The sequence below is a fragment of the Cotesia glomerata genome, linkage group LG3 (genome assembly GCF_020080835.1).
Source record: "Cotesia glomerata isolate CgM1 linkage group LG3, MPM_Cglom_v2.3, whole genome shotgun sequence".
In the NCBI taxonomy this organism is placed as follows: Eukaryota; Metazoa; Arthropoda; class Insecta; order Hymenoptera; family Braconidae; genus Cotesia; species Cotesia glomerata.
In genome coordinates, this window is record NC_058160.1 from 20,720,926 (window position 1) to 20,744,889 (window position 23,964).

Here is a 23,964-nt window from a genome sequence, read left to right on the forward strand (position 1 = left end):
GAAACTTTTATCAGACTTTTGAGCTCAGAGCTCAAAAGCATAGAAAAGGTATCTTTTTGAGCTTTGAGAGCTCAAAACAACACATAGATTGTAGTGTTGTTTTGTAGGTGCAATTTTAAGCGCCCAGGTATTAACGGAATTAGCGGGAAGTTGCACGGATGGCCTTTAGGGTCAACCATTTTCCTAATTTTTTTTTCTGATTTTTTAAATATTTTTGTATTGGTCACTCATAAAAATAAAAAAAGGAATTATTTTTTGTAGAGCTTTTTAGCAAAAAATTCTAAAAAACTCGCGATAGAAAATTTATAAAAGATTGTGATATTGAACTCTCCATCATTTTTTTTATACAATCATTGGTCGCTGGGACATAGATGATTAGAGGCAATAAAATGGTTCTTCATTTAATCCTGAACGTATCAGACGAAAATTGACTAAGATAGAATGAAAAAATAATCAAATCGAACTTGAATGGGCGCGCATGAGCTTAGATGTAAATTTTTTTTCTGGGATCTATCTTTGAATTGAGTTAAAGTTGTAACTTAAAAATTTTTTTGCACAGAAATCTGTAAAGTAGAGTTTTTGAACTTGAAACAATTTTTTTAGACTTGGTTGCGATGATCTCTTTTTTTAAGGGGGATAGCCACTGTGACGATCGAAAAAATAGGTGATTTTCGGGAATTTTTTTGACTGGGATAATAAAGGAATTTGGGAATCGGGTTTTTTTTTGTTTCAAAAAGTATACATTAAAGATTATTCTCCTAAATTTTTATTAAAAAATATCATGTTTTTATAAAGTTATTAGCATTTTTGTGGAGCACTAAAAAAATTTCCCCCTCCATGATGCGATCTCTAACTAAAAAACGAATTATCTAAAACAAAAAAACGAAACAGCGTTGGAATCTGCATGCATGTGGTTATCGTTGCACGTAGGGGATTTTGAAAATTTGGATTTTAAAAAAAATGGCGACATATTAAGAATTTTTTCGTTTTTTTTTCTCATTTTTTTGGATTCAAACAGCCCTAAAAAATTTTAAAAATCAAAATTTCCAAAATCCCCTACATGCAACGATAGCTACTGAGTAGACGAATACGGGGAGAAAAAAAGTTGCAAATCGGTTCATATTTACGCAAATTATAGTTCTCATCAGTTCAAAAAAAGTGGTTTTGAGAAAAACGCGTTTTTGTCGGAGTGCCGCACGTGTAAAGTCATATGACGCGTTGTCACAAAAATGACTAACTTGGAAAATATTCGGAATTTTCATACAAAACTCTAGATACATATTTTTGAATATATAAACTTTGATTTAATAAAAAAAAATTACTTTTTTTGAAATTTCATAGTGGCTATCTCCCTTAAATATCGCATTCTAAAAATCATTCAAAAATTTCAGAAATTTTAAACTATTGTAATTTTCAAAAAATAATTTCACATTTAATCAACGAATAGACTTTTATTATCGACAATCATTAAAAAGTTTGAATGAAAAAAAAACTATTATTGTGTTGATGCAGGTGTACAAACGATTCAAAATTAAAGAAGCCTGAAAAGTTTAGAGTAAATAATCGGTGACTTCAAAGGGGTTTAAAAAAATATTTAATTTACAGTAGTGAGCTCGGAAGTCAATAAATTGTAATGTAATAATCAACTCAAAATTTTCGATACTTTTTCAAGAGGACTAAAAATTAAAACCACTATTCAGTATTATATTTATTTTATGATATTCTCGAAAAGATAATTTTTTAAGCTTCTGTAAATTCAGCCATCCTTGAGGATCTCATAGAGCCTTTTAAGAAACTCTAAATTACGGAAAAAAAGTATGGTGAGGGCTACGGAGAGTACAAGAGAGTCTCAGATAGGAGGGAGGCATAAAACCCAAAAGCGAAACGTTATAAATTGCTTTATTGCTATCCTGGTATTTTTCACAAACTCGACGAAGTAAAGTTGTCGAAGCTATTTTACTGGCTCGATCGTAAATTTTATAGCTTCTTTACTGTACGCTAAGAGCTACGAAACAAAGTAGTTTTCTTTGCTCACTCACAAAATTTCTTCTTAGTTCCTAAGCTGCAACTTTGTTAAATTATTATATAGCATCCGGTATTTATTTTCCTGCTGTTAAACCGGATTTTTTTATTATTACTTATCTCACAATATAATCAAGGGGATTCTTTAAGTTTTTGTTTAATTTTAAAGCATACATTTTTTTTCATGGTAGTATTTTCAGAAATTTTCGTTTGCTTGTTTTTAAGAATTATACATGTGTCAAGAATTCTTATAATACTCTCGAGAGATGAAAAGTATAAATAGTTTTTGAATTTCTGTTGGATAAATTTAAATCTTAATTTTTTTTAGAACTCTTAGTTTATCAGTTATATTTTATTTAGGGAACAACATTTGTTAAATATTAATTTATTTATTAATTATTAATATTTATTTTCTTTTCATAAATATATTAATCACACTATTGGTTGAATAAATATATTATATTCGTCATACTGAACTCACATTCTGTATGCGAACAATTGACACTATAAGACTTATAAAGTTTGAAATTTTTAATAAAAGTTTATTTATGTTTTAAACAAAAACAAAATTTTTTCATCAATACATTTTTTTTTTAACTTTTGCATAATTTAGAAATAATAATAATAAAAACAAACTAACTACATCCAAAATAAAAATCAACAATATAAATGATAACAGAATATAGATAAAATCTGTTTATTATTATCAAAATGATAATAATATATTGTCTGAAATTTTTTCTGAAATATACTGTATCTTATGTTTTATTTTTTGGGTCAAAATATACATTACTATTTGATTGACACACGTACAACAAAGCATATGTCTCTTCAATCAGCAAATACAATGATAAACTGCAAATAATAGAGTTCAAAAGAAATAACAGTACATTGATTTTGACCACAGATTTAATTGTTTTGAAAGAAGAAAACACCTGTGCCATAGGTCAGATGAATAGCTTCGGTCACTTCCCATATCAGGGGTAACCAGGTTAATCCCCGATTGACCCAAAGTACAGGTTGGTCCGGTATGCAACATACCTGCAAAAGGGAAGAAAAAAAAGGAAGAAGGGATTCCGGTCCGGCACGCGACCAGCCAAATCGGGGTAGTGACAAAAAGGTACCCTCGGCCGATCACATACGTGTATGTATGTGAAATGTGAAGTGAGTGCCAAGTTGCTCTTGTTCTCCTTAACATAAACCTTAGAATGAGAACCCAAGGTCCAATGATCCTTGTTCTCACTCTTTCATTCACTTTTTCAGTTTATACTTAACTTGTTTCGTTCTCTTTTATCTTTCCTCTTTTCTCTTGTCGGGTTCCTATCCATCCGACAACTTCCTCGTGCCTGTACTGGGATCTGGGATGAAACGACAGGTAGCCGATGCATCCGGATACAATGCCAAGACCTTGTTGGAATTCACGAGGGAAACACCTAGTTAATGAGCTTTTATGTTTTTTGTTACACTAAAAAACAAAATAATTGCTCTCATCAAATAAATTTTTATTTGCTTTCTTGGTACTCTACAAGCATAGGATACTCAACAATTTTATGGAATGATGAAGTAATCGTCATTCTGATCACCAATGTAAGTACGCGGTAATAAAAGAAAAAACGATTTTTTTAGTCGTATTTATGAAATAGATCACAAAAAGTTTATTGAATAAAAAAAAATCCAAGGTTATGAGAGACTTGAGCTTGAGAGCAAGAGGATAAGATTTACGTCAGATGTAGGTCGCTCGATTCAAGAATTCTGAGGATATCCTGTTCATAGATCGCACATAAGTGAATATAGCGAGATGAAATAAATATAAAAAAAATAATGCTTAGAGAGTTGTGAATGAAATTCTCAAACCTGCCAATGCCCTGTTATATGTACGGTGTACGGTGTGCACTTGCGCTGTACCGCCCAGGGTGACACCTTCTTCCGGCTGTATGATCTTCAAATTCAATTGTACATGTAAGTAATACTGTCTTCTTTGGGGTTCGGTGTTTTATGCGCAACAGTTAAACTCGTGTCATTTAATGCAAACTTTAATAGTTTCAATTTTCATAATTTTATGCTGCTATTTAAGGTTTATATATTCTTCTTTGAAAATTTTACACCTAGTTTTGAATAAATAGAATATGTTTCCGTTCAAGATATTTTTATTGATCAATTGAATAAAATTTTTGTACTTTAACAGAAAAATTATGGTGTATAACAAACGTAGGCTCGCACTGACAAAAATATAAACTTGATTTGAAAGCAAAAATCTTAAATCAAAAAAATAATTTTGAAGAATTTTAAAGTCTTGAATTGAGAAACAAATTTTATAAATCATTTTTTAAACGAAACGAGCAATTTACTCCATGTCCAAGTTTGGAAAAAGTTACTGAGATTTTTTAAAACAAAAGTTAAAGTTTTTGAAAAGTCTTCGAAAAACTTCGAAATATATAATATATAATATAATTGAATAATATATTCAATGATATAATTGAAAAACTGTTTTGATTTATCAAAATTTTTATGCTCGAAAAATTTTTTAGCGGAGTAATTCCGGAGTGAATCTGGATTTTAATCTGGAAAACATTCGAGTACACACTGAAAAAAAAGTTTTCTACGCTTCAGGATACAGTATCGCTACTGTCACTATACGCACGTTACGAAACACTGGATCACTATGGTCACTATCCGTTTTGCTAATTCAGCGATCTATTGAATACACCTAGCGGTGACGGAGAAACTAACTTTGCATAATTTATTATTGATGTTTCAAATAATGATTTATATGATCGAAGCCAAGTTTTAAATATTTTATCCAGTAATAATAATTACGACAATAATCACCATGCACTTAATAATTGTCGATAATCAATGACAAATGAGGTTAGGAACTTACGCCGAAGACACTGGCGCTTCGAGGTTAGATCGCGACCGTCAGGATCCGTTCCCTGATTATAACGATATGCCGTTCACGATACGACGGATAGTGGAGCGTAGAAAACTTTTTTTTCAGTGCAGAGTTCTTATACTGAATTCAATTTTTATTTACACTCATTGAAAGGAGCTTATATCGTTAAAAATATAATTAGTTGACAAGATAGACTTTCATTTCTTAATTATTGAAATTTCCTAAGATATAAGCTCATTCCGATGTTACACTCATCAAGACCTTTTATTTAAATACCCAAGAGAATTGTTCAAATTTTTTTATGTATATATTCATGAAATATATAAAATAGAAAAGAATAAAAACTAGAAAAAATTATAAATTAAAAACCTTTTTTTTTTTTTTTTTTTTTCAATTATCTGAATTCAAGAAAAAAAATTAGAAAAACGGTAGACCCTGAAGGCCATCTGTGCAACTTCCCGCTAATTTCATGCCTCGGTGCTTAAAATTGTACTAATGATGTTTTTGAGCTCTCCGAGCTTAAAAATACAATTTATGTGTTATTTTAAGCTCTCTGAGCTTAAAGAGATAGCTTTTCTATGCTTTTGAGCTTTTCAAGCTCAAAAGTCTGATAGAAGTTTGATAAAACACAATTTTTTGAATTTTCAAATCGCAATAACTTTTGAATAAATGAACCGATTTTCACGCGGTTGGTGGCATTCGACGCAGTTTTTTAAGCTTCATGAAGAATCTTCAAGTTTAAATAAATAGGACGAAAAATGTTGGAGTAATTCCGAAAAAACACTTTTTTCAATTTTCTTTCAACGATAACTCTCGAACGAATCGACCGATTTTGACCGGATTAGCGGCAATCGACGTGGGTTTTCAAGCTCAAGGGCGGATTAGTTTTTGGAGTTGATCGATAAAGTCATTTAAAAGTTATTCCAAAAAAACCACTTTAAAAAAAAATTTTTTTCTCAGTTTTTTTGAAATTTTTCAAAATTTCTCAAAATCTATCGGTCCAAATCGGTTCAAATTCTCAGGAAATCTAAGTTTGAGGGATCTTTTTAGAACACCGTTTGGTAGGTTCCGATCGGTTCAGTCGTTCAAAAGTTATAAGCGAGTCACATAGTCACACACACACACACACACACACACACACACACACACACACACACACACACACACACACACACACACACACACACACACACACACACACACACACACACACACACACACACACACACACACACACACACACACACACACATACAGACATAATGACAACATCGCGGGGGTCATCAGGAAAGCTTTCTGTGGCCTTAAAACGTCGAGATTTGATGAAATCTTGATTTTTGCAAAACGGGGTGAAAACAATAACTTCCCGATTTTTGAAAATCTTCGATTTTCTTAGCGGGAAGTTAAAAATGTGAATTAAAAAAAAAATTTTTTGATTTTGGTTTGCATAAAAAAATGTTTAAAATTAAATTTTGACAGAAATTAAAAAGCGGTTTATTAGTTTTAATTTGTAAACGACTCAAAACTATTTTTTTTATTTTTGTTCAATAAAAGAAAGAAAATATTTACCCCGCAGAGTGAAGTCTCTAAATAATATAATTTAAATCTGTCTCGGAGTGAATTTCACTCCCAGAGGGAGTTAATCAATTGAAAATCATTCACTCCGCATTCACTCCGAAAATTTTTCACAGTGAGTAGTAACTTGAAAACATAGTATTGATTTTTTTTGTATATGTTATTTAAACACGTAAAAATAAATGTTGTATTTATTACAGTCGACGCTCTCTGTATTGGACCTCTCTGTATTTGACCGCTCTCTGTATTTGACCACATTCTTCCTCTGTATTTGACGATTTTACACAGCTCTTATGGACAAGGACGCGTCCAATACAGAGAATGGTCCTGTACGGGCGAGTCAAATACAGAGAGCGTTGACTGTAGATTCACCTATCATGAAAAATTCGTCGGTTTCTAGTTTTTCATAATCGAGCAACAGCGCATACCTATCCTTACTCTCGTAACATACTTGTACTTGCTTATCTATCTTGAGCTACAGTGAAAGCGAGAGAGTCGAAGTGCGATAGTTTTAGCTCATTATTGGTGATGTGTTCTATTAAAACGCAGCTTGAATACAAGTGCGATGGTGGTGTAATGGTCAGCATAGTTGCCTTCCAAGCAGTTGATCCGGGTTCGATTCCCGGCCATCGCACATTTTTGCTTTTTACAGCAAAATTGACGTAAAAAATTTTTAAAACATTAACTTCAAATTTTTTTATTTCTAAAATAATATATACTATTTCTTAAAATTATTTTTATTCTTACTTTAAAAAAACTTATCGATTTTGACTGAAAAAAAAAAAAAAAAAAAAAAAAAATAGATTAAATGTTTAATAAAATCACGACAAAAAGTCAGTTATAAATATTTTAAGTAGAAGAAAGTATCAACTAAATAAATTTCATAAGTTATCGTTTTTTATTATAATAATTCGTATTGAACTTAAAAAAACATTAATTTAATTTTTAGTTTGTATTTATCAGATTTTTTTTATTCAGAGGATTTATATGTATACAAAATTGTACGTTTCACGTCCATCAAGATTTGTCCAAAATTCGGTCGTGGACGGATCTAACAATAACAGAGCATCCATTATACTTTGATTTCTGTAAAACGTATAGATTGCTTTTAACCAGACGTGAAGCTGCATCAACCCCTGCCCGCGGTGAAAAGAAACTTCCCGAGTATAGTGTGTAATATTATGGACGGTAAACTGTAGTGGTGCTCTGTCATAGAGGATAGAGGCCGGTGTACACATTTTGGGAAAGCCAGAAAGGATTCCGTGGGAAAGAAGGGTGCAATAAGCAAGAGTTAGATTTAAAAAAAAAAAAAAGTTTAAAAGAAGAAGGTAAACCACGATTCAAAGGGGAAGTTCGAGGGGGTATAAAGCGGCTGTCACGATTCTCGCAAATTTTCACGCTTTTACGAAGAAAAGTGACGATATTACCTTAGCAATTTTATACCGCCAAGTTATTATATTTCAAAAATGTAATTTATAAAACGGGTAAGACCTTTAGATGGTTACCATAAAGAAAGAGAACGGAAAAGGGTTGAGAAAAGATTAAAGGATTAAAAAAGGATTTTAGGGTGACTTTAGGTCATGTGATCGTGATTTTGATAAAGAACCACAACGAAATAAATTTTTAAAATTAAGAAAAAAAAATCTTAACAAGTTCTAAGTGGACAGGTACTTTAGCTATTGATGTGAACCTTTTCAAAGGGTTAAATTCAATTTTTTTCCCATAGTTTAATTTCACTAGAAAAATCAATTATGATTTATTTTTTAATTTATCGAACCCTTTACCTCAACTCTTTTATCCGTAATTATTTCTCATTCTCGCAAAATAAAAAATTACTTACTCTTGGGTTGGTTCTATGCTATAGCAGAAAAATTTTAATACATGCCATACAAAATCAAAAATCCATTATTACAGTAATTTTCATGGTTTGACGTTCCCTAATTTAGTACACATGAAAAAAATATTATTTTTGACTCTATTTTAATTCCATAGGTACAATATGCACACTGAAAAAAAAAAAAAAAATTAACTTTATTAAGAGAAAAATTATTAAACAAAAAAAATGATTTTGAAGAATTTTACATAGTCTTAAATTAAGACGGAACATTCTTGAATCAAGATTTTTATTTCATTAATTGAGATAATTTTTTTTCAGTATCAATATGAATTGGTAAAATACACGGAGAGAAATGGATGGCGTTTAACACAATGTTAGTATGGTCTCCAGACCAATACTAAAATAGTATGTGTAATATTGCAATTCAGTTTGTAACGAGTCCCATAAGTATGGCGTTATTTACTATGTAGTATAGTAATGGTGCTATTGTATTTTTTACACGTATGCATGGCAGGCTTGGCAAGACAGTATGGTCCTGAGACCCATACTACATTGCTGACGACGCAATGGTACTAGCGGCTCCCGCTATAATTTTTGGCGTGTTAAGCAATTAAACTATTGTGTTACCACCAAAACTACACTGATAAAAGGATTTGTTTTTATTAAATAAGCTTTATTAACTGTTAATAAATGATTTCTTAACATCATAGGATTTAATAAATATTTATTAAAAGTTAATAAATTATTTATTAAATACGATTTATTAAATGTTATTAAATATTTGTTAAACAGTTAACGAATATTTATTAACAGTTAATAAATATTTATTAATGGTTAATAAATATTTGTTAACTGTTAACAAAAATTTATTTAAAATAAAAAGCAAAAACGACAATTTTCTTTTGACACTTTTTATAATTCCATAGCTGAAATACAAGATAATAATTCAATTCACTAAATAAAATAACTTTTTCAATATTTAAAAATATAAAAGATAATTATGAGTTGTGATAGAATTTGATATTTTATAATAAACGTTAATATAATGTAGAATAATTAATGCAAATAATTTATAAAGATGATTTTTGTTTATAAGCAACCTTCATATCATATGACATTGCAAGCGAAACAAATTTACTCAAAAAAATATTTATTAACTGTTAATGAATATTTTTTAACTATGAATAAATACTTATTAACTATTAATAAATGTACTTTCCTTCCAAACAAATATTTATTGAATGTTAAAAAATATTTATTAAAATTTAATAAATTAAATAATTGTCTTCAAATAAATTAAATTATTAATAGTTAATAAATCCTTCTATCAGTGTATATAAGGTAAAAGACCCAGTTATTGACTTGTAATTTTTTGATTGTTGTTGTTATTTTTCTTCACTAAAACCAATTCATACCAGAGTAAAAATAAAAAAAAAAAACAATGTCTATAATTAAATAAACATTGTTGTTACTCCAGTGGTGTTGTAGCTAATATCACAATATTGGCAAGGTCTACCTGCCAAAAGGATTATACATACGGCAAGCCAGTATGGGCCTGACGGCCATACTAGCATTGCGGCATCCGCGATAACTATCGCCAATGTTACCATTCCCGCAATGGTCGAATCATTTATGTGTTCAATTTAATAACTGACAAAAATCTTCGATACCATACTGTATGGCGTTCTCGACCATACTGGTATAGTGGCATCTACCATCCATTTCTCTCCGTGTACTAGCCTTGTTCTCATAGAAGAATTTTTCAGAAAGTAATAAACCAGATTTATTAAAATTTTATTGAGAAAAGTTCACCTGTAATTAATAATTATGAAGTATTAAAAGTACACATTTATGCTCTATACCTCGAATTTCATAACAAAAACTCCGTAAGTTACTAAAACATGTATGTATAATGAAGTCTTACATGGAATTCTCCTCGACTAATGCTAAAATCATTGACAAAATAATGTGATTAGAATGTTAGATAATTATTACATGGATGATACTGACCCAAGTCGAATTTCTATTTTTTAACTATCACTATACAACTGAAAAAATATATTCAGTAATTCAAAAGTTAAAATCTTGGATATTAAACACTTTGTATTTCGAAATTTGTGCGGAGATGAACATTAATTCAAAATTTTTAGCATTTTCTTTGAAATTTGAGCTATCATAATTCAATAGTAATTTAATAATATATGCTTCAACTATTTTCAGCTATAAAAAAATTGAAAACTCTACATATATTAGCATCATTAATTTTTGAAAATAAGTTTTTATTTTTAATTAGCCGAAAATTAAGATATTTATGTTTACATAGAAGAATTAGTAAATTATTTTATTTTTACAGCTCAAAACAGGTCAAATGAAATAAATATTTATTTTTAAATATTTTATTAACATGTGATTGTATTATCAATTATTGTATTGTTTTCGTTTTATTCTCAATCATTTATTCGCGGCATAATTAACAAATTTTTGATGATAGTTCTACGATTTATTTTTATAAATAATAACTTTTTTTCCGTGAACTCGTTTCATTCCTTATGGCAGCAAGATCATTTTCAAGTTCATAGACGTGATTCCAGGCTTAGCTGTCGTATCTATTGATCATAGAATATTAAATCATGTGAGAAATTTAATTATGCATGAATGATTTTCTTACCACAATTCCAAACAGAGAAAGTGTCGCAACTCGAAAAAAGAAAAAAAAATTTTAATAATTTGTGAGTTTCAGGAAAACGATCCTTCACATGTCTAACGCATGCTTCGATTTGTAACGGTTCTCGTATTACAAGAAGCTGTTTAAGTTACTACATGTGAATAAATCGCAGATGATATTTCCACTTAGGTGGTCATTTGATAGCCATAAATTTCCATATTTGCATTTCTAAAGCTTTTATAATTTTATTACATCATTTTTTCCGGCAACTAGCTAAAAAATATACTATAATTTTTATTATCAACTCAGCATTGAATAAGTAGAGATTCTAGTTCCTGTATCTCAAGTTTAATCTGACTTAAATCTTTCATGAAAAAATTTATTGTCACCCAATAATAAAGAAAACGTGATAGCTTTCCTAGTATAAAAAAATCATTTCTTGTGTATAGTATACAGTTTATTCTATACTATATAATACCGTGGATAATAAAATGAAAGCTTATACATACTGTAGTTTAGTGTAAAAAAATTGTATGTGATCATTGTAAAAAATTTTAGAGTTGAAATGTGTCACGTGCTAATGTAAGAGACTTCTTGTCCTTGACAAAAAGACATGGACGAATATCATAAACGCTTACTTGAGTACTACACGCACCTACACGTGTAGTCACGTGTGCACTCGGCACTATTCATATTATATATAGCTATTATACCCATATATACTTATAGCTATACTTATTCAATGGTTGCGAAGTAAAGGAAATAGAATCAAAGTTGAGGAATTCTCTACATACGTCGAGTCTATTGTCCGAGGTAATTCTCTTTATCTTGGTTTTTTGGTTGTTTGGAAGCTTCATTCTAGATTATAGAATCTGTTGAGCAGCTGATTGGGATTTTCTTAACATGGATTACACATATGGCTCGGTTATGTTATGATCTAGAACCGAGTAAGCCTCAAGAAAGGGATGGAGAAAAAAATATTTGACAGAGGAATTGTTATAGCAAGATGGCTGTCATTTTTTTAGAATTTTTAATTTTTCAAAATTAGTATTATTAATAATCCATTATTTTAAATAAAAAACAGTTTGGAAAATTTTTAATTACACGTTTTATGACGCTCATTAAATTTTTTATAAATAAATTATACCTTCGATTTTTAAAGTAAAACTAAAATAAGAAAAGATAAATACTCTTGATAATTTACACGAGAAAAGAAACGAAATTATAAAAAAAAAAAATCTGCATTATATTTCAAATATTTCGCGGCATTTTTGACTGTATGTTGAGAAAACTGAGGCACCTGCGCAGTAACTATCAATCAGCTGATCAAGAGCGCTCATTTGCGGCCCAAGATTATACTTAATAATTAACTCACACAGATTTATGAAAGATCAGTTGATTTTAGTTTTTCATTAAATATAATTGAACGACGTCCCCGTGTAAAAAAAAAGTTCCGGAAACATTCCTCAGAAAAGTTCTGATTATGAGACGATCCGGAACTTTTGCGGAACTTTTCCGGAACTCTTTAGAAACAGGTAAAAAAATTTCACTTATAAACTTTTGAGTAACTAAAAATTTGAAATTCTTAAAATTTTTGAAAAACTTTTCCGGAACTTTTTCGGAACTCTTTGGAAACAACATTAAAAAAGTTTACTTTCAAATTTTTGAGTAACGAAAAATTTGAAATTCTTAAAATTTATTAGGAACTTTTGCGGAACTTTTTCAGAACTCTTTAGGAACAACGTTAAAAAAGTTTACTGACAAACTTTTGAGTAACCAAAAATTTATAATTCTTAAAATTTTTAAGGAACTTCTTCGGAACTTTTCCGGAACTTTTTTGGAACTCTTTAGAAACAACATTTAAAAAGTTTACGTACAAATTTTTGAGGAACTTTTCCGGAACTTTTTCGGAACTCTTTAGAAACAACATAAAAAAAGTTTACTGACAAACTTTTGACTAACCAAAAATTTTAAATTCTTGAAATTTTTAAGGAACTTTTGTGGAACTTTTGCGGAACTTTTGCGGAACTCTTTAGAAACAGTTAAAAAAATTGACTTACAAACTTTTAATAAGTAATCAAAAATTTTACAATTTTCAATTTTAAATTCTTAAAATTTTTTAGGTACTTCTCCGGAACTTTTGCGGAATTTTTGCGGAACGTTTCCGCGACTTTTTCAGAACTCTTTAGAAACAACATTAAAAAAGTGTACTCTTTAGAGTGCGGAACTCTTTAGAAACAGTTAAAAAAATTTACTTACAAACTTTTAAGTAATCAAAAATTTTAAATTCTTAAAATTTTTTAGGGACTTCTCCGGAACTTTTGCGGAACTTTTGCGGAACTTTTCCGGAACTTTTGCGGAACTTTTTCGGAACTCTTTGAAAACAATATTAAAAAAGTTTACTTACAAATTTTTGAGTAACGAAAAATTTGAAATTCTTAAAATTTATTAGGACTTTCTCTGGAACTCTTTGGAACAGTATTAAAAAAATTTACTTACAAATTTTTAAGTAACCAAAATTTTGAAATTCTTAAAATTTTTTAGGAACTTCTGTGGAACTTTTGCGGAACGTTTCCGGAACTCTGTAGAAACAGTATTAAAAAAGTTCCAAAAAACATTTAAAAAAAGTTCCGGAAAGATTCCTGAAAAGTTCCAGATAAGTTCCTAATAAATTTTAAGAATTTTAAATTTTTGGTTACTCAAAAATTTGTAAGTAAACTTTTTTAATGTTGTTTCTGCAGAGTTCCGAAAAAGTTCCGCAAGAGTTCCGGAGGTCCCTAAAAAATTTTAAGAATTTCAAATTTTTGATTACTTATTAAAAGTTTGTAAGTAAATTTTTTTAACTGTTTCTAAAAAGTTCCGCAAAAGTTCCGGAGAAGTTCCTTGAAAATTTCAAGAATTTAAAATTTTTGGTTACTCAAAAGTTTGTCAGTAAACTTTTTTAATGTTGTTTCCAAAGAGTTCCGAAAAAATTCCGGAAAAGTTCCGCAAAAGTTCCTCAAAAATTTTTAGAATTTCAAATTTTTGGTTACTCAAAAATTTGTAAGTAAACTTTTTAAATGTCGTTTCTAAAGAGTTTCGAAAAAATTCCGGAAAAGTTCCACAAAAGTTCCGGAGAAGTTCCTCAAAAATTTTAAGAATTTCAAATTTTTAGTTGCTTAAAAGTTTGTAAGTGAAATTTTTTTTAATACTGTTCCTAAAGAGTTCCGGATCGTCTCATAATCGGAACTTTTCTGAGGAATGTTTCCGGAATTTTTTATTTTGGCCGAATAGGTCAAATTTTTTCACTAAAGTACAATTTAGGGAGATTCTGAAACTAATTAAAAAATAAAAAAAAGGTGTGAATACATTAAATGTTTTGGCAGCTAAAGTGTTTTCAAGCAGAATAAATACTTTCAGACTAATTTACATCTATTATGCGATTCTATTTTGATCAATTTTTTCGTAATAAACAATAATATGTTAATGGAACTCCTTGAAATGCTTGTATTTTAAATTTCTACAAGTAAAATATGAATGCAATAAAAGTGATTGAAATCAAGAAAAATGCTTGAACTTTACAAGTTGAGAATATTGCACAAGCTTAATCGCTCCGCGTTATAAAGTGTGAAAAAGAAGTCGAACTGAAATAAAGTTATTTTATCATCATAAACTACTAAATTTATTCTTAAATTGTACAGCAGAGTACTGATCAGTAAATTTAAAATGAATAATCGTTTATATTTTTCAAGAATAAAATTTTTTTTCATTTTTCTTAACAAACCTTTTTTATGGGTCAATTTTAAGTATTTATGTGTTGAATTTATTTAATAGAGTACTTGGTAGAGTGTAGAAAGAAAAGATAGGGTGGATCGTGGGCGGGTAGAAGGGTGAAAGGTGGCAACCTGTTGAGTCAGACAATATCGCGTTTTTACTAATGCCCTGGTATCCTGTAACCAGAGTAGAGCAGATCCCCAAGTGAATCGCTAATAAAAAGGGTTCGTTACATTTTTAGTAACCCTGCGGAACTAGATTCTACCAAGCGTTAAATAACGAATTATCTCATTGTTAAATTTTAAATATGCTTCGATAAATTTTTTGTCGGTGATTTTAAATAATCAGAGTCTGGGCCCCTCTTCTCTTTTTTTTTTTTTTTTTTTTGACAAGTTGGAAAAAAATATAAACAGTAAGTAAAATTGGTGACTTTGAATTTTGTTCGATGTCTAAGATAAAAAATAAAAGTATGAAAGTTAAAATTTAGCATCATGTCAAGTTTAAATGCATCATCGCATTCTTCATTCTTCTGTCTTGACAACAAAGGATCCTTAAAATCCTTAATCTCTCCATTCGTTTTTCAAGGAGATGACTTGTCGATATTTTCAACTTTATCCTCTAACCAATTCTACGAATCAACTTTTTTTAAATTATTTTATTATATAGACATAAAAACTTCGTGTACTATTATTTTGACCTCTGATTGTTGAGTTAATGAAACGTGACATATATTTTTATTTTACAAAAAAAAAAAAATTGATAAGGTTGTGAATTTTTAAACGAAAACATATGCACTTTTTTAAAAAATTTTCAACTGCGATATTGTTTTAAGAAGTCGTTTGACACATTTCAGGCTTTAACTTAAAAATTTTCATGACTATACAAAAATATATCGGATCCAAAATCTCAAATTAATGTCAAAAAACACGAAATTATATTTTTTTTTTTTTTTTGAATAACCTCAAAATTATTCAACCGATTGATTTCAAAATTGAATCAGAATTAAATCTTTTAGAATTCTAGTCGGATGATTGCAATCAGTGGCTTTGATCTAGAGATGTTGAGAAAAAATTAAATTTCAAAAATTGGACAAAAAATCAATAATTTTTCGAAATTTCAAAAATATTAAGCAAAAATTTTCAAAGAAATTCTGCACATTTGTACTGCATAAAACTATTAAACTGAAAAATTTAATTTTTCAAAAGTTATAACTCATAATTTCACTAAGCCCATAACCTGTTGAAGGAATTGTCTTTAAAAGTTAAAATCTAAAAAGTTCATTTAAAAATTATTTTAAAAATAGTTATCCTAATTTAATGATTTCAAATGTAACGAATAATTTTGATTATTATCATAAGCATTTCAAACTAAGGCACTCAATTTACAAAAAAAAAATCCATGCTATAATTAACGGAATTCCAGTTAAAAAATTGAAATATCAATAAAAAACGGCCCCACCTATCCAAATTTATGAACTGTTCGACGAAAATTGGATTCACTTGAAAGACCATTATGAACATACAACATATGTACATCTTTTATCTGCGTAAACACAATGAAGTTCAATAAATTTATTTCAACAAAAGCAGTACGCTATATAAATAAAAGCAAAGTAGTTTAAATAAACTTTTAAGTGTAAGTATAAATTAAATTCATTTGTCCATGAAGATGAAGAAATAATCGGGATGATAAGTGAAGTTGAGAGTAGAAAGATCGAGCTGATGCATTATCGGCGCGTTTTCTTCAATGGACAAACAAGGGTTCACTCAGCGAGTCGAGATGACAGTGAGTTTAATATGTGTGTGTACATAATACATACATTGAATATACTTTTGAAGAAGTATTCGACGTAAGAGCTCCAGTGAGCGGATAGTATATAGTAGCATCTGCCTTCATGAGATGATACTCCTCTTATTTCTTACTCTTTCTCGTACTTACTACGTACTTTGCTCCTACTTCTGACACTAGTTAAACTCAGCCGTGTTTTTGTTATATACGTGTCCTGTATGTATACGACTACTATATACAGACTGTGACGAGGATGTTTTGTTGTTTCACGGTGTGTTAAAGTGAGATGAAGAAAGTACAGTACACAAGTTTAGGCCCGATACGACACAACTATACACTTTGTTAAGTTTAGCTGGAAAGTTTGCGCTTCCCAGGCTCGGAAGATACACCTGGTCCCTCTCTTACATTATAGAGCCTAAACTCGATCTCTTTACTCGGTGCACGGCGCCGCTTTCGTCTTCTTACTCTCACTTACTCACTGTTATTTATATTACTCATCTGTGGTAGTAGGAATGCTTTCCTGAACCTGAATAGGCACATCCCAGAGCTGAATCTCAATAGAATCCCGCAGAGCCCATCCCATCCTCCAATATAGATAAGACCAGCATGAGCAGTAGAAGTAGAAGTAGAAGTAGAGATTTATCTCACTGCACGCTCTTTGGCTCGTATCTAATATCAATGCTTTTCTCAAATTCTATTTTCCTGATCTAGACTACGAGATCATCTACCATCTACCATCTAGAATCTACCGGATGCACTCGCGGCGACGCTCTCTAGGAAATCAATTCCTGTAAATGAGTTCCGAGGGAGGCTACTACTTTTTTTTATTTCATTCAATACACATATCTCTTTATGCCTGTACATATTTATCGCTTTAAAATGAATGTGAAGTGGAGTAGAATAATGAAAGAAGAAAAGAAAGATTGATGAACGATTTACTAGAAAATGAAAACGTGCTTCACAATGAAGTAAATAAATTATTCAGCTTTTTATATTTGGATATCTATTTTATTTTGATATTGTAGTGTTAACATAGGCATGAGCTATGATTGACCGTTTAATAATTTGGTAATTTTTTTTAATTAGGAAAAAAAGAGAATAATTTGGCTTTGAAATTTTTGATTAAAAATTAGAGGTTCTTAATTTTAGTAGAAATCAATAATATATTCAAGTTGAAGTGATTATTTAATTTGAAATTGAACTGAAATTAATAGAGCTTAAAAGATTTTTATTTGATTTACATTAACTTCGAATGGTTTTTTAAAATAGAAAATTTTCAAAAGACGAATGTTTTAACAAAAATTATGTTATTATAATTTTTTATATTTATAAGACTTTTTTTAAATTAAAATAATATAAATTTTATTAGAATGAATTTTCATTGTCCCATTTATACGGATAAGTAATTTTGATGATTCGACCAAAAAATTTGTTCAAAAATATTTTCGCTTAAGAACATGTAAGACAGGCGAATATTTAAATTTTGAACAAGATGCTGGGATACTTTTTGACCAAGTAATTATTTAATAAAAAATCATGAAACTTGGCAGGAGTACGTGAATAATACCCGGGTCAAAAAATTTAGTCTGTTTTATGATTAATAAAAATTTTTAATATTTTTCATTCAATTTAATTTTATTATGTGTATCTATTTTATATAAAAATTTAATCTGTTTTCGCTCGTACTATTCCCAATTCAGACCAATTTCAGATCATTTTCAATGTTATAATAAAATTGTTTTCTATTGTTTCAAGACCAAAATCAGACTTTTTTTGTCACAATCATTTAACTGGTTTTGATCGCATCAAGGTCAAAAACAGACCAAAACGTTCCATAATTTTTAGTCGGTTTTTGATCGCCTGTAGATCAAAAACAGACCTTTTACGAATTAGATAATAATAATAATAATAATATATTTATTTATTATTATTTTATTCATGTCCTCGAAGATCCTCTACAGGGCACAGCTTTTCATTCTCTGCAATTGAAATAGTGACTATTCCCTATTTCGTAGTGCAATGTATACCAAACGGTATTCTTTGCACTAAGGTAAAAGCCCCAATAGATGATCACGTACCAGTATATGATCACTCCATGTATCTGTATATCTATATTCACAAATATAGGTATACAAATACATGGAGTGATCATATACTGGTACATGATCATCTATTGGGGCTTTTACCTTACCAAATAGTGAATAAATACCGCTCATTAAATGATGCGTGAAAGTATAAAATTTAATATTAATCTTGTCATCTTGTCAACATTTTAATCTTGTCGATGTATTCACATTGTGTTTAATATCGATAATTAGAAAAGTCTAGATTTAGATCCATAATCAAACGATGAGAACTATTTTATATACGTATGTTAATACAAATTTATTAGTTACCACTGCAACTAATATTCGCAGTTACAAAACTTTTATAATCCATGAAATGTTAAGCTATGAAAAATAAATATGACAGATGTAAGGTTATAATCGACGTTCAGTTCATAAAACAAGAGAGCGCATGAATATATTTTAAATTAACTTATTTTTTCAAATAAATGCGACTTATAATTTTTAATGAGATACTTTTGAGTCCAAAAAATTATAAGTCACTATCTTAGTCGACTTTTGGCCTTCGAACATTTAGAGTGAAAATTGTAGAACAAAAACAGTATAAGATTTCATATTGAATTTGAAAACAATACATAAAGTCCATTTATAAATTAACTAGACTAAAAACCGATCAAACTTTTAAAACTTTTTAGTCTCATTAGATTAGAAACAGCATAAAATATTCATAGTTGCTCAATTATTTTATTAAAAAGTTATTTAGACCTAAAACAGATCAAAAATAATTTCAATAGTAGATCAAATACAGATGAAAATGTTTTTAAAAGTTCAAATACAGACCAATAAGTTCAAATGCAGATCATTTAGCTTAAAATCAGTTTAAATTTTTCGACCCGGGTAGTATTTCGTAAATTAATTCACTGATAAGAAAGTTAACTTTATTCATGAAAAAATTCTGAACTAAATATACCATTTTGAAGAGAATGATTTTCTTGAGTCAAGAGAGAAAATTCTTGAGGCAAGAAAAATTTACCTAATATCAAGAATAATTTCTTGACTCAAGAATTTTTCTTCTTGATTCAAGAAACTTATTTTCATCGAAATCGTATTCTTAGGTCAAGATTTTTTATCTTTAGTCAAGTTATTTTTTTTATCAGTGTATACTTTCATGTAGGCCGCAAGAGAGTGGCAAAAGTAAATTATCTAGTTTAATTTTTTTAAGCAGTGTTTATTCAGTCTGATAACCTCCTTCAGTGCATTTTGCATGTGTTTCAAATAAACAAACCGATGTATTTAATTGGTATTGGTTGTCAATGCCATCCAGTTATACCCAATATGTAGTGATGTAATTACTGCTTCAGCATTATTAAACCCAGTTATCAATATTATCATGAAATTTTGAATTCTAGAAATAAAGTGTATTTAACCCGTTGAGGACACATGGGGTCCAGTGGACCCCAGGCGAACTTTGAGGCAATTTTAAATTTAGAAGGAAATTTATATATGAGTCTTAGTGTGCAATCTGTAATCGGTTGAAATCTACGCAATAAGTTGTGATACGTCACAAAGGTCTCCATGCTGTTAGCCTCATTTTAAGCGACTGACCGAAATTCGTAACTTCAAACTTCAGAATAAATATATTTTTCTTTCAAACTTCGTTAAATATTGATTTTTTTCTTTAAAATATATTGTTTTCCGAATAAAATGGCGTCGGTCTTTTTCGATATCGTAAAAATCAAAATTTCTGCGATTTTTTTATAAAAAAAGTTTAGTTTTTTTTCTAAACGAATTTTTAGTATTTTTAAATTATTAGAAATTAAAAATAGCTAGTAGATATTTAGAGGGAATGTTATATTAGTTTGGTGCCAATTATAAGTCAATACATCACATAGGAAATGAATTAGAACTGTTCTGCTGAGTGGGGTTTACTGGACCCCGTGTGTCCTCAACGTAATTTTTTCGACGTGTGTCCTCAACGGGTTAAAATGCTTATTTAGACATTCTAATTAAAAAATAAGAATTAAAATAAAAAATTTTATTCTACACAAAATTTATCCTAGCACAAGTTTGGGTTAGAATTTGAAATTGCGAAAAAAACAGCTGATGTAACGGCTTCTTATTGGGGTTTTTATAAGTATGCCAATAATGACAATTGAATTTCATAATCTCAAAAATAACTCGAAATATTAAAATTTATAAAAATCACTTTGAATTTTTTCTTAATACTTTTTTTTTGTAGCATATGGTGTTCAACAAGCAAAAAATTCTTGCGCAAAAAACAAGCTAAAAATATTAACTCATTTAGAATATTTTTCGTAAAATAAAAAATAATAATTCTGAATAAAATATTTTTAAAAATACGGAAAAATGATAAATATCTGTCACAGAAAATTCTATTTTGTATAAGCAACATTATCATCAATTCTTTACTAATCCTAACTTAATAGAATTCAATTGAAAATTTTTAATTAATAAAATTCATAATTGAGCTATTTTTACAAAGATTCTATCGTAAATTTTGTACTAAGAAAGCTTATTATCATCGAATTACACCAATTTAATTTTGTAACATCTTAAGGGGGTGATTTGTATTTTCAAAACTTCTAAAATATCCTTGATGTTAATATCGTTCGTCAATATTTTTTTAATTTATGAAAGTGTACTTGATTAATCCTACACCGACACTTAATATTAAATTGAAAGAATAATATTTGTGATATTAAAACGTTTTTTGTTTTACAGTGATTTATTACACCAATTTAAATTATTTCGTTTTTTTTTTTTAATTTAATTACTCACTTATAAATAAAAAATAATTGTTGTATATTTTTTAACCGGCAAACTTTAAAAGTTAACAGCCTGTTTCATAACACTGTGAGATAATTTAACATTAACAACTAATTTGTAATGTTCTTCAGTTTATAATTAATTCATTACCATCAAAAAATAAAGGTGATTATTTATTGTATACGAGTATTAAGTTGTAAATGTCTGGTTAGCTGAATAATATATCTTGGTTAAATATCATAAAATATAAGAAATTATAGAATTAATTGGCGTAATAATTTTAAGTCAGTTTTTTTATCATACATGTCTGCATGTAGTATCCGAGATACATAAAATAAAATTCAGTGATTTCAATTTATTGCCCGAAACCAACTGATTTCACAAGATACTGATTTCATATATTATTTTTCTTTGTTCGAATGAGTTATAAAATTTAATCATCTGCTATAAATCTAAATATTTTTATTGGAGAGAATAATTTGGTAAGTGCAATTGAGTTCAGCTGAGGAAGAGTTGAATATGTGAGGAGTAAGGAGTGAGAAGTGATAATGATAATGTATTACTACTATATCAACTAAAGATGGATTATACAAGACTGGCTCATTATGGTATTATATAGTAAATGATGTAGAGGGAGGAGAACCATCTGGTGTTGCTCTTGTATATGTAACAGAACCGTAGAGAATCAAACGTCTGCTCTCAAAGCGAAAACGCCTGGGAACGGAACTTCACTTGTTCCAAATTAATGCTCAATGTGGAGTAAGTTGTACCTCATCATACTAAATACAATTCTCCTGAGATTCTTAAGTCACCCAATCATATAGTTAATTTGCATTATGCCATGTGACTGCAACAATTAGATGTAATTTGTGTATCTTATTCTTACACAAATTTGATCATATCTAAATTATATATGTAGACCAATAATGGTTTACTTTTAGGTGGAAAAATATTATTTTTTTTTCTTGAAAAAAGTTGAAGTTCATGACATGTGACGTAAGAAGTAAATTCAAACCAAAAAATTTTTCAGGAAGATCTAAGTTATTTTGGAACAAAAAAAAATTTTTTTTAACGTCAAAAAAGTTTTACTACAATCAAGATAATTTTAGGTTTCAAAATATTTTTAGTTCTTTTCATTCAGTCATTGACTCAAGACAATAAGTCCTTCAATAAAGAATTTTTTTACTTTCTGTACATACAAATAAGAATCCTTTATATTTCTCAAAATATATATTCACATATAACTATTTATGTATTTCCTTTTAGGAAGGATGTACATTAATAAATAATGTAGCAGAAAGAAGGGAGAGCAAAACTTGCCCTCTTTATAGAAAATTGGCCCAGATAAAAATATGTAAAAATATCACCAGCATCTAATTTTGTTTTTCTCGGTTTATTCAATTCCAAGTTTGGTAAACAGAAAGAAAAAATTTTAGGGGTTCTGTTGGTCCTGTTTTTCTCTTTCCGCCCTTCTTCCTTTTATTTTTGTCCATTTATGATCATATATGGACCTCATAAAAAGCTATCCCCACGGTTAATGAATTAGAATATTTTTTTTTATACATCCACAATAATGGAGTAAAACAATAAAACATCAAATTTGAAAGTTAAAATGTTGGGATTGAAATTTCTAACATAATTTTCACTAATGATGTTAAGCTTCCTGAAATTCGATTAAATTTAAAAATATATACCTCACATTATTGTTAAACATTTCCCATTTGTAAATTTTACAGAATTGTATTTTTACTTTTTTATTAAAGCGTTTTTTATCGTGTTAATTTTCCCCTGTAGATGCAACAAAATCTTAGTTAAAAATCACAATTTTGTATCGTAAACTCCTGGGTCGAAAAATTTAAAACTGGATTTTTAAGCTAGATGATCTGCATTTGAACTTATTGATCTGTGATTTACTTGAAACTTTTAAAAACATTTCTCATCCTTGTATTTGATCTATCATTCTAAATTATTTTTTTGGATCTGTTTTAAGTCTAAATAACTTTTTAGTAAAATAATTGAGCTAGCTATGAATATTTTTATGCTGTTTTCTAATCTAATGAGACTAAAAAATTTTAAAAGTTTGATCGGTTTTTAGTCTAGTTAATTTTATACATGGACTTTATGTATTGTTTTCAAATTCAATATGAAATCTTATACTGTTTTTGTTCTACAATTTTCACTCTTAAATGTTCGAAGGCCAAAAGTCGACTAAGATAGTGACTTATAATTTTTTTGGACCTCAAAAGTATCTCATTAAAAATTATAAGTCGCATTTATTTGAAAAATAAATTAATTTAGTAATATATTCATGCGCTCTCTTTGTTTTATAAACTGAACGTCGATTATAACCCTTTTACATCTGTCATATTTATTTGTCATAGCTTACCATTTCATGGTGATTATAAAAAGTTTTGTAACTGCGAATAGATTAGTTGCAGTGATAACTAATAAATTCTGTATTAACATACGTATTCAAAATAGTTCTCATCGTTTGACATTATGGATCTAAATCTAGAGTTTTCTAATTTATCGTTATTAAAACACAATATGGAATATATATAATCAATATATAATATGA

At 28.9% G+C, this 23,964-nt stretch overlaps 1 non-coding gene across 1 annotated transcript; it reads left to right on the forward strand.

The window, feature by feature from the left end:
- The first annotated feature begins 7,052 nt into the window (after positions 1–7,052).
- Trnag-ucc lies at positions 7,053–7,124 on the forward strand. Its single transcript has one exon. It is a non-coding gene; the product is annotated as a tRNA-Gly (tRNA).
- The last annotated feature ends 16,840 nt before the right edge of the window (positions 7,125–23,964 follow it).